Source organism: Otolemur garnettii, unplaced genomic scaffold (genome assembly GCF_000181295.1).
Source record: "Otolemur garnettii isolate 467f Iridium unplaced genomic scaffold, OtoGar3 scaffold00001, whole genome shotgun sequence".
In the NCBI taxonomy this organism is placed as follows: Eukaryota; Metazoa; Chordata; class Mammalia; order Primates; family Galagidae; genus Otolemur; species Otolemur garnettii.
The window spans coordinates 16,518,759-16,531,523 of NW_003852396.1; the positions used below are offsets into that span (position 1 = coordinate 16,518,759).

The 12,765-nt window shown below is 41.5% G+C and overlaps 1 pseudogene; it reads right to left on the reverse strand.

Annotated features, from left to right (window-relative positions):
• Nucleotides 1-2,876: 2,876 nt before the first annotated feature.
• LOC100962709 overlaps nucleotides 2,877-12,765 on the reverse strand; it is a 17,845-nt pseudogene continuing 7,956 nt past the window's right edge.

Genomic DNA, 12,765 nt, shown 5'->3' on the forward strand with positions numbered 1-12,765 from the left:
AAAAAAAAAAAAAAAAAAAGAAGTCACGTCAGGATTAATGAATTTGAGAAGTTATCCAAACGAAAAATGAAAGAGAAAAAAGGTACAAAGAATCAAACAGAGAAATGTGAAACATCTGAAGTTTCAGGAAAAGAGGAAAGAATAAAGAAGTAATCATTTGAGAAACGATGACTGAGAATTTTCTAAACTGATGAAAGATGTTCATGACAGTGTCGAGAAGATTAGCAAGCACCACACAAAGGAATAAGTACAAAAGGAAATCACAGCAGGTGTGTCATCGCCAGACTGATTAAATCAAAGATAAAAAAAAAACAATCTTAGAAAAAAAAGAAGGACAAACTTAAAAGCAAAAGCAATCAAAGAAAAAAAGACAACTGCTAGAAATGCTGATGTCACAAAACATCTAGGCACAAGGCAATATAGTGAAAACTTTAATATGGGAAAAGTAAATATTCCCCAGCTGGTATTCTATACTCAGGAAAAAATAGTTTTCAAAGTCAAAGACAAAATTTTTTCAATTTCTCAGACAAATAAAATCTAAGAAAAAGGCTAAGGATATTCACCAGATTGAAGGGAAATGATCTCAGATAGAACATCCAAGTATAAGAAAGAATGAACAGCTCTAAGAAGGATAAATTAATAAAAATAAATGATAATCGACGGGTGAAAGCAAAAATAACTGTATTATTTGAGTTTTTAAATAACTATAAATAAAATACATAACAAGAAAATAAAAAATAAAGTATCAGGTAACAAAATGATCTCTGTGAGATGGGAATGAAAGGAGGGCAGTCCTACCATTTTCCCATATTACTACTTGGAGAAAGTTTTCAGGTGACGGTGAAGAAAGAAGAGAGACAGAGAAAAATTCTGAGGGTCTGGTAAAGTATTCAGTTGAGTATTGATTAGTATATGCATGTGAGTGAGCTACCTATGGCCAGGGAAAGAACCAGCCAAAACAATCGGAGGGAACAGTGTCTACAGATAGATAACCAAGGTCTAGGAAAAGTGCCTTTTTCAACACTCAGAGTAGAAAACTTTATAATTCATGGAGCACTGGGTAGAGTTCAAAAAATGGTCTTTCCTCAGCAGTGGGGAAAACACTTGAATAGGCACTTTTCAAAAAAGGAAGCTAAATATACATCTACCTTAAGATGTAGCAGTTCCATTCCTAAGTGTATAACCCTCTCTAACTAACATATGGAGTGCATATGTCTATAAAAAATTGTGCAAGAATGTTTACGGCAACTTTATTCACAATACCCCAAAAGTAGCAACAACCCAAGTGTTCATTAACAGGTAAATGTATAAAAAAAAATTGTATAGGCTCGGCACCTGCAGCCTAGCAGCTAGGGTGCTGGCCACATACACTGGGGTGGATGGGTTCAAACCCAGCCCAGGCCTGCCAAACAAGAACGACAACTACAACCAAAAACTAGCCAGGTGTTATGGCAGGCACCTGTAGTTGCAGCTACATGGGAGGTTGAAGCAAGAGAATCGCTTAAGCCCAAGAGTTTGAGGTTGCTGTGAGCTATGACATTACAGCACTCTACTGAGGGCGATAAAGTGAGACTTTGTCTCTAAAAAATTAAAAAATAAATAAAAATATATATAATATATAAGATTTATTTATTTTACTGTATGAAAATTATTTTTTTGTTATTTGGGCCAGGCATATTAACATAAAATCAAGAAAATGGAAATATTCGGTATATACATGAGAGTGTAAGTGAAACCTAATGTGATATAGCAGTTTTCATTCAAAGCTTACAGTAGAAAGATTTAGTAAACAAAATCTCTGGAATTTCTTGCCACTGTGGCTCCTGAGAGCCTCTGTAGCCACGTATTTCCTTCGTATCCTTGAGTATAAATAATCTGACACAGCTCTTACACAATTTAGAAAAGATGGCTGAATCACAAAAATAGCCCAAAATATGGCATTTTTTCTTTCTAGAGTACAATTAAAATTAATATTTGATCCTGAAAATAGCCTTCACATCTTTTGAAGCAATAAAAGAAATTCCCATGTTTTAAAAAGCCCTACAAAGTTCTGTAGAGATTAGAATCCCACTGGTCTTCCAAACTACATTGTCAAAAAAGTCTGTAGCTAAGAAATGGTGGCAAGCAAAGAGCTAGACCATTAATAATATGACTTCTGAGGTTCCCCTCCTAGGAGGTGTGTTGCACCACATGGCAGTTGTGCAGGCCCCTAAGTGACACTCCTGCTGGACAGGGGAGATGGGCGTGCTGCTATGTGTCTGGCGGACCTGAGAGGTGTTCCTGGAAGGAAAATGTTTAACAGCCTCAGATCTCGGGGGGAGGGGTCCAGGTAGAGGAAAAAAAAAACCCACAGAACTCTGGGAAAGACATTTTTAAGTGGCTGAGTACAAAAAAATTGGGTGGATTAGTAATTTTTCTTTTTTTAACAAGTAAGCCAAAGCATGGAGAAAATGTAAAGAAATGTCATGCTATGATCTGGTTATTTTAGATTTATAGACAGGTTTAGTTCTGCTGCTATTGGGGTTCATTACAATGGTCTCTGGATCTTTTGAGACACGTGTCCAGTTGTAAACGTAGGACCAACCTTGTGCATTGGAGAGAATAGGTGTTTTCTTTTCAGGAGGTTGTATTCAGACGTTGGTCAAACAAAGTGGGATTATAGCTGAGGACCAGTCCAAGCCGTAACCTGCCAGGGCACGAGTCTAAGAGAACAAATACTTTCCCATTTACAGGATGTTCTTCCTGAGAAATTCAGCCTCTGCCTTCAGGAGCCACAGGTGATCCCTGTGCTGGAGATAACCAGCGCAGTCAGTGGTCATTACTTTTCCTCTCTGAGTGATACAGTGGCTGAGCCTAGTGACAGCTGTCCCTGTGCTCTAAGGGTGCTGCTGGTACTGTCCTTCGGTGGCCGTGTAGGAGTCATCCAGGACACTCTCTATACGTAATCAAATGCTGGCCTCTCTTCTACTTTTTCTTTTTCTTTTCTTTTTTTTCTTTTGCAGTTTTTGGCTGGGGCCGAGTTTGAACCCACTACCTCCAGTATATTATATGGGGCTGGCACCCTACTCCTTTGAGCCACAGGCACCACCCTCTTCTGCCTTTTCTTTCCAGCACATTTTCATAATGTCATAAAGCCCATCTGGGCAGTTCCCCACATGGGACATCCAGTGGCCCTGGGCCAAGTGGCCATCACGCTGGTGTTAGTTCTCCCTGGGTAGGGAATTTACCCATAGGTGACTATTTCACACAGGAGAATTCCAAAGGACCACACATCAGACTTAGCAGTAAAACAACCAAAGTTGATTGCTTCTGGAGCTGTCCACTTAATAGGAACTTAGACCCTTCCCTTGCCATGTCCTCATCATCCTCGATTATTCTGGCAGGGCCACAATCTGCAATTTTGCACATGAGTGACTTGGAGATCAGGACACTGGCTGCTTACAGGTCTGTCCCTGTGAATGCAGTTCTTACGCTCAGTATACGCCATCCCCTCGGCAATCACAGCAGAAAAGTCAAGGGGCTTTGAAAGCAGCACTTTGCCACCTTCATCACTCTTCAGGAAATTCAGCAAAAAGCCTTCGGCCATGTTCTCGGTAATGATGTAAATGGTCTCCTCCCTGGTGACCGCAGGGTAAAGTCTCACAGGCTTGTGCTGGAGGGTCTTCATGAGGTGGGCTGCTTGGAGGAAGGCTGGCACGGACATGGTGCCTGGTTTCAGAGTTTTTACAGCCACCTTGGTACTATTGTTACCGTAACCCATCCAGACTTCCCCAAACTGTCCAGTGGGGCCCTTTTACCAACTATATGGGCTCCCGGGGTATCTCCCAGGCATCTTTATCCCATGGCTTCTGTGGCTTGGGACTAATGCATGCCTTCTTCAGCCTCTGCAGAAGCCATCTGACTGCTTTTGGTAAGGCTTAATCATGTCACTGATACAGGGAAAAGTGATTCGTGGAGAGATGCAATGACCCCCATTGTCCAGACTTCTAATTTTGCAGTGCGTAATCACATCACCACGCACTGGGTCAGAGCCTCTGACAGCCGGACAGAAGCTTCCTTTTAACGTTGCACTTTCTCTGATAATAAAAGATCCAGGGCTTTTTCCCTGGAGCCAGAACCTGCCTTTCTGCATCCTTCCTAGTTATATAAAAACCATTCTTGTGGGCGGCGCTCTTAGCTCGGTGGGTAGGAGCCAGCCACATACACCGAGGCTGAAGGTTGGAACCTGGCCCGGGCCAGCTAAACGACATCGACCACTGCAACAAAAAAAATAGCCGGGGCATTGTGGCAGATGTCTGTGGTCCCAGCTACTTGGGAGGCTGAGGCAAGAGGATGATCGCTTAAGCCCAAGAGTTTGAGGTTGCTGTGAGCTGCGACGCCACAGCACTCTACCCAGGGCAACAACTTGAGACTGTGCCTCAAAACCAAAAAAAAAAAAAAAGGCACTGTTCCGGTTCTGAGATGTGGACTTGGGCGCGTAGTTGCTGGGATGGAGCCTCTCTCTTGGTTGGAAGGGACTTAGCCTTCCACGGCTCTCCACGCTCCAGGGTTTTCGTCTTTCCTCCTTTCTTGAAAGTCAAGTGGTCCGGCTGGACGCTCCACAGCGTCTCCGGGCTCCTGCAAACCTGTAGTTTGCAACCTCTGTCCTGGTAAAAGCTGCGATTCTGTAACTGGCCTTTGCTGTTTATTGGACTCTAGAGCTGTCACATAAATAGTTCCGCCAGTGTTACGTACTGGTTGAGTCTTCAGATCTACTCGGTCGTCATTCAGATTGTCGTTCCTTTCTGATTCTATACATCCGGTATTGCCGGCTCTGGGTGAGAGTTTGGGGGCCGTGCTGGCGGAGCTCGGCCGAGACTTGACTTCAGAGGAGAGGCGCGACAGGGCAGCTGTGCGCTCGGGCGGGGCTGGAGGCTGCCACCGTGTGCAATTTAAATTCTAATTTTAAAAGCATATAGACTGGCAGTGTACATACTATTTGTCACATTCCATGTGCAGGCTTTGTCCAGCATGCTGTCTGGTGTGGGGACATTCAAATCCCTTTCTTGGGACACAATACAGCACAGCGGCTGTTGGGGCCTGAGCGTCAACCATTCTGTAGCACAAGTTTGTTAAGCTCCTTATTATGTTCCAGGCTCTGGTCTAGATTGTGGGGTAAGAAGCAGTAAACAACACAACCAATATTTCTGTATCTTCCATTACACTTACCTCTGTCGGTCTAATGGAAGACACAGACCATAAAAATATAGACAAGGTAATAGTACTATGAAGAAAAATAAGGCAGGACAATTGGACACAGAAGGAGGTGGCCACTTTAGATAGAGAAGTCAATGCAAGCTTCTCTGTACAGGTGCAAAGCCTATCAGTAAACCTTTAAACAGTTCCACTTTGTGAGAGCAAGTTTGAAGTCTTTTGTGAGTTAGAATGGAGAGAACCTGGACAGAACTCCATACGTGGCTGGCGCCTGATCACACAGAAGTGATTTATGGCCTAAGCTTCATGCGAGCAGGCCTGAGGGCAGGCCTGCCGAAGGTATTCCAGACTACTTCCTAAGATGAATGACTGCCCCCAGATGGTCTGTTAAAGGTCAAGCATTCGAGTAGCTTATTTCCCCAGAATCTTGTTTTGTGGTTTTGTTTTTAATTGTGTGGTATAAGAATAACTTTAGATAAGGTTAGTAGAAAAGTTATCGGTTAATCTGTAGACCCCTTGGCCCCTGGCAGCAGTAAGCTTGGGTCATGGGATTTGAGTCACTAGTTTATTAATTGTGTGTACGTGCAGTGTTGCCTATGTAAGCTTGCTAAAATAAAGAACTTTGCTGTACGCCATCACAGAGCTACAGTCTTCCTTATTCACAGTAGGATTCCACTGCAGGCCTTGTCTCCGCTGTGCCGCATCACACCCCCTCACACAACATCTCTGAGATTAAATTTGAGTGGAGACCTGAATGATGTAAAGAAGTCAGCATGAGCATCTTTAGTGGACAACCAAACCCTAGACCTTTAATTTTCTATCCTGGAACCCTTAGACAAGCTACCTAATTTCTGAGTTTTTACTTCACCCTCTGTAAAACTGGTATCATAATACTTTCGGGTTATAGTAAAGATTAAATTACATATGTGTAAAGCACTAACGCAGTATCTGAAATACACGGACTGAGAATTAAGTTCACGAACTTCCCACTGTGCGCTTGCATTGCCAGCACTGTACAAACAGCTCGGTAAGCTTTCATAACCTTGCTACATGAATGTCTCACAGCTGCATCCAGGTCAGCCTGTGCTGGTATCTTGCTGAGTGGTGTTCATTATTGTTGTTGCATGTTTTTGGGTGCTGTTGTAAGAATGTTGGGACATGAATGAGAGCAATGAACAAACACTAAATTTCTTGTTAAACTTGACAAACACGGAGGTGAAATCAGGGACTTGTTAGCCCAAGTTTATGAGGACAATACCATGAATAAAGCAGCAGTGTACAAATGGGTTAAATGTCTTTCTGAGGAGAGAGAAAGCATCACCAATGAAGAGATGACAGGGTGGCCAGTTACAGGCAGAACTGATAAAAACATTACAAAAATTCATCAAATTGTGCATCAAAATTGGCAGCTGATGGTGAACAGTATAACAGACCAATAAACATCAATAAACAGTTCAGAAAATCTTAGCTGAAAATCTTGGCATGAGAAAAGTGTATGCAAAAATGGTCCTTATAGAGCTCACTGATGAACAAAAGCAAAAAAGAGTCAAAGTTTGCCAAAACCTTTTGGAGAGACAAGACCATGTTTTGGGCCATATTAACACTGGTGATGAAATGTGGGTGTATAACATAGTCCTGAAAAAAAATATCAAAGTGCACAATGGAAGCCAGCCAATTTCTATGACCAAAAAATTTCTATCAGCCCAAATCAAGAGTCAAAACAACGTTGCTAACCTTTTTTGTTATCAGAGAGGTTGTTCATTATGAATCTGCATCCCCTAACCTGACCTTGAAAAAGTGAACCATCTGTTTAGGATAACTCTGATTTTTTCTTTTTTCTTTTTTTTTTTTTTTTGCAGTTTTTGGCCGGGGCTGGGTTTGAACCCACCACCTCTGGCATATGAGTCTGGCGCCCTACTTCTTTGAGCCACAGGCGCCGCCCAACTCTGATTTTTTTCTTTCAAGACTTTTTCATTCTAGGAATAGCTACTCTGCTTCTATCTCTTGAAATTCTCACTGCATACCCTAGCTATTCCCCTGTTCTCTAGCTTCCCCATTTTCTTGTCCTTTCCTGTGCTAGAAGTATATTGGAATAAACTCACTGAAAAAGTGGTATTGCATTAAATACACTGAACCCCAAACAGATCATACTGGTACACTCATGTTTCATCACCAACTGGACAAACTGTTTACCAAGTTTAGTATTCAGAAGTGCTGAAAAGACTATGTGAAAAAGTTAGGCTTAAATAACCTGAACTTTTCACCAACAACTCATGGCTCTTGCATCACAACAATGCACCAGCTCACATGGCACTGTCTGTCAGAGAGTTTTTAGCCAGTAAACAAATAACTGTATTGGAACATACACCTGATCTGATCTGGCCCCTAATGACTTTTTTCTTCACCCAAAGGTAAAGGAAATATTGAAAGGAAAACATTTTGATGACATTCAGGACAACAAGTGTAATACTTATGAGGACAGCTCTAATGGCCATTCAGAAAAAGAGCTCCAAAATGGCTTTGAAGGGTAGACTAGGGGCTGGCATCAGTGCATTGCTCCCCAATGGGAGTACTTAGAAGGTGACTGAAGTAATATTCAGCAGTGAGGTGTGTAGCACTTTTTTTAGGGTGAGTTCATGAACTTAATTGTTAGCCCTCCTCCCTATTTCTTCCCATCCTTACTTCTCCCTCCCTTTCTCCTACATTTCAACTTCCCCATTGCAAACACAGTTCCAACCAGCATCTGTCTAGACTTCCCTAAAATCATCCAGATTTCCTCTGGGAAATCTACATTGTGATCTGTGGGGCAGAAATTCCTGGTCATCATGTTCCATTAACAAAGCTAAAGGAAACAGACCCTTGCCTTCCTTAACTCAGCAGAATCAGGAGCCAGGCATGTGTCCCAAGCTCAGTTGTGAGATGCTCTTTCTGGGGTTCTGACTATTGAGCTAGTGACATACAGACACAATATGTAATGATTGTTTAAATCATGAAATAAGATATAAACTGAAAACATCAGCTCTATAGGTTAGGGGCCTTTTCTCATTCTTCTATTTGGATAATGTAAGGGTTCCACAAACATTTGGGGTTCAGTATATTTAATGTAATACTAGTTTTTCAATGAGTCTGTTTTAATATACATCTAGAACAGTTAAGGATGAGAAAATAAGGAAGCTAGAGAATAATGATTAGCTAAGGCACACAGCGGGAATTCCAAGAGACAAAACTGGAGTAGTTATTCCTAGAATCAAAGAGTCTTGAAAAAAAAAATCAGTTATCCTAAACAGATGGCCCACTTTTTCAAGGTCAGGTCATAGGATACAGAATCTATACAATCCCAATAACAAGGTAAACAATTCCATTATACCCATTCTAGCTGTATGTTATATCCATATAGCTAATTGTAGCCATGGTGTAATCTAAATCTATGTATACCTTTGTTCATCTTGCTTCCTTCACCTGCAATACCTTCCCTCTCTCTAATCCCCACCTACCATCTGTGGTTCCTAAAAGGCACTGTGCTTTCTGAAGCCTCTCTGCCTCTGGTGATTCTTCTTGAAATTGGAATTCCCCTCCCAATCTCTGTCCTGTCTTTGTGTCCAATCCTCAGCTGCTGTTAGGAAACCTTTCCTGCCTGTCTGTACAGCTAAGTTAAAAGTCCCTCACCAGGGCTTGCATTCCTCAATATTTCTTGAATGATTGTTAAGCTAAAGCGCTTTGTGAACACGCAGGTGTTTGGGAACTTCTCCAATACCCATGTCATGCTAGCTGTATGTACAGCACCCTCTGGCGGTGAAAGGGAGTAATGATCCGTCCATGTCACCAAGATTTGCTTTCCATACTCTGAGCTTTTAGAGAGTTTATAATAAGATCATATTGGAGGGAAAAAAAGTCATGCTGACTTATATGTAGACAGATGTACCTGTTGCTAAAGAATGATTTTTCTTGAGTGAATGTTTCCTCCTTTTTTACCCACTCCCATTTTCTTTCACCCTCCTCTCTATTTCTTCCCATTCTTACTGCTCCAGCCCTTTCTCCTACATTTCAACTGGCCCATTGAAAACACAGTTCCAACTGGCATTGCCTTGGCTTCTCTCAAAGCTTCTAGATTTCCTTTGGGAATTCACAGATATCTGCATTGTGACCCAGGGAGCAGAAATTCCTAGGGACTACGTTCTACTACTGAAACTGAAGGAAAGAGACCCCTTGCCTTCCTTGGCTCAGCAGGATCAGGGGCCAGGCATGTGACTCAAGCTCAGTTGTGAGATGCTCTTCCTGGGGCTCAGACTATGCAGCCAGTGACATACAGACAGCATGAAAATCTGTAAGATGTTCACACAGGGATGGCATGCACTCTTCACCATCCTGCTTTAGAAAATTGCCAGGATTCCTACTGCCCACTGCTCTAGAGCCCCTGATTCCTGCCCATTTCCAAGACTGATTCTGCCAGGTATCACCCCTCTGACATTCCCAATAGTCTTCCAATAACTTCCTTCTCCTTATGTTGGTCCAAATCAATATCTGTGGCCTTGTCAATTTACAAGCTTATAAAACAAATAAACATCATACTAGCATGATGGTGTGAAAGGAAGCTATCTGCCCTCCCATTCCATTATGATGGAATAAACTTGAGGATTAAAGAGAAACATTTAAATCCTAACTTTAGAGTAGCAGGTGGCACAAGCAGAGCCATGGGCAGTTAACATGAGGGTATTTTGAAATGAAAACTAGAAAACAAAACACGCAAATGTCAAGGGAAAGATTGAACATTTCTAACATAGATTAGATCACGTAGTCCTGGAATGAAAATTAATCCCAATAATGGCACATAGATTTGTGGTACTTTAGGGGGAAACCAGCCACAGCCGGGAAGCACTCAGCGGACTCCCCCTGCTCTTCCTCGTCCTCTTCACAGAACCTCCCTCCTTGTAGAGACAGAGGGAAACAAAAAGCAGAAGAGACAGATATGCACATCCAGTGGGCAGACCAGGAAAGAAAATGCATGAAATACAGAAGAAATTACAGGCCGAAACTTTATTCTGTGGTCTGAGGAATGCCTTGTCTAAAAAGGAAGGAAACATGGAGAGGCCCTTCTGAGATATCCTGTCCTTTGATGGCTTATGCAGTGAGCTCCTGCCCTCCTCATCTCCACCTATGGATTCCTATGGGAACACTCTTGTGACTTTCTAGTAAAGAACAGCTTCAAGTCCTGTAAAGGTCTACCTTAAATGCAGAGAAAAGAACTTGTCTGGAACAGGGAGGCAGGACCCCATTCCATGGCAGATTCACCTCCTCTAGCTGTGGCTCATGACACATGAGCATTATTAATGAGCTGTAGAGATTGTAAGGCTGATTCCCTTTCTGATTCTCTGGGCTATCTGTTTTTCAGAAAGGCAGAGACACGGTCAATGAAAGGAAAATGTGCCCACATTGTCACTGGTTCTCAGCCCAATGCTTCATTAGACTGTTCTTGCTATTGGAGACTTAAGGGTGTCAAATATTTTTGGAGACTGAAATTCAGTGCTCAGTTAGGTATCTGATGAACATAATGGAAACAAGATTTAAAAAACAGAACTAAAATCAGTAATGTATCCTTTAGGTCAGTTTCTAACAAAATGATCAGTTTTGACCATTTAGTGTGACAAAATAGTTGTGTGCTTGGGTTTGTCCTTATTAAGGAGGAGAAACATCATTAGATAAGCAACTCATCTGAGAAAGTAACAAAATCATAGACATAAAAGAAAATAATAACATTTTTTTTTTGAGACAGAGCCTCAAATTGTCCCCCTGGGTAGAGTTCCGTGGCATCACAGCTCACAGCAACCTCCAACTCCTCAGCTCAAGCGAGTGTCCTGCCTCAGCCTCCCAAGTAGCTGGGACCACAGGTGCCCACCACAACTACCAGCTATTTTTTGGTTGCAGCCATCATTGTTTTTTGGTGGGCCCGGGCTAGATTTGAACCCATCACCTTAAGTGTATGTGGCTGGCGCCTTAGCCACTTGAGCCACAGGTGCCGAGCCAAAATAATAACATTTTAAAATTATACAATGCTATTTTACTTTTAAATATACACATTATTGTATATCATAATTCAAATGCTAAAAAGGTTTTTGAATTTTTATGAAATCAGTGCAAAAGCCAATAAAAAAATCAAAGCCCTTTGAGTTCTCTAGGAAAAACATAAATTAAATATAGCATAGTAAAGTCATTTTTTTAATTTTATCTGTGTACCTTACATGTTGTATCATGTGTCAGAAATTCTTTTTTAAGACTACATGATAATTTCATTGCAAATACACACATTCTGTTTGTTCATCATCTGTAGATGGATGCAAACCTGTTTTTACATGGCTAAAAAACTTGATAACATAGCCCAGTAGTTTTCAATCTTTCACCACAAAGGTCCTCTTTTTATTTTTTTGTTGTGTTTTTAAACTTAATTTTTCAAAGCAGTTATAGGTTCACAGCAAAACTAAGCAGAAAGTATAGAGTTCTCATATTCCCTTGCCCCCACCACATGCACAACTTCCCCAACTGTCAACACCACACAGCAGAGTGGTATATTTGTTAAAATTGATGAATCTATATAGACACATTATGATCCAAAGTCTGTAGTTTACATTAGGGTTCATTCTGGGCATGATACGCGTAGATGGGTTTGGGCAAATGCATAATGACGTGTATCCATCATTACAGCGTCATACAAAGTAATTTCATAGGTCTAAAAATCCTCTGCTCTCTGCCCATTTGTCCTTCTCTCAATCCTTAACAATCATTTTACTGATCATTTTACTGTCTCCATAGTTCTGCCTTCCCCAAAATGTCACATACTATATTTGGAATCATATTTAATATATTACCATAGTCTTTTCAGATTGGTTTCTTTTACTTAAGAATGTGGATTTAAGGTTCCTCCATGTCTTTTCAGCACTTAGTTGCTGATTTCTTTTTAGTGCAGAATATCCGTTGTAACAGTATGTTTAGTTTTGGGAGAAACTGTCAAACTGTCTTCCAAAGGGGCTGTACATTTTTGCATTCCCAGTAGCCACTAATTAGAGTTCCCTTTGCTCCATATCCTCACCAGCATTGCTCCACATCCTAACCAGATGTTGGCAATTCTAATAGGTATGTAGTCGTATCTCATTGTAATCTTAATTGGTATTTCCCTGCTGATAGATGTTGCAGAACACTTTTTCATATGTTTGCCATCTGTACGTCTTTTTTGGTGAGATGTCTGTTAAGGTCGTTGGCTTATTTTTTAACTGGGCTACTTGTTTTTTGTTGTTGAGTTTTAAGAGTTCTTTGTATATTTTGTGTAACAGTCCTTTTGCAGATCTCCCTTTTGCAAATATTTCCTAGCCTGTAGCTTGTCTTCTCATTCCTTTAAGATTGTCTTTTGGCTCAGCGCCTGTGGCTCAAGTGGCTAAGGCGCCAGCCACATACACCTAAGGTGGCAGGTTCGAATCCAGCCCGGGCCAACCAAGCAACAATGATGGCTGCAACCAAAAAATAGCCAGGTGTTGTGGCGGGTACCTGTGGTCCCAGCTACTTGGGAGGCGGAGGGAGGAGACT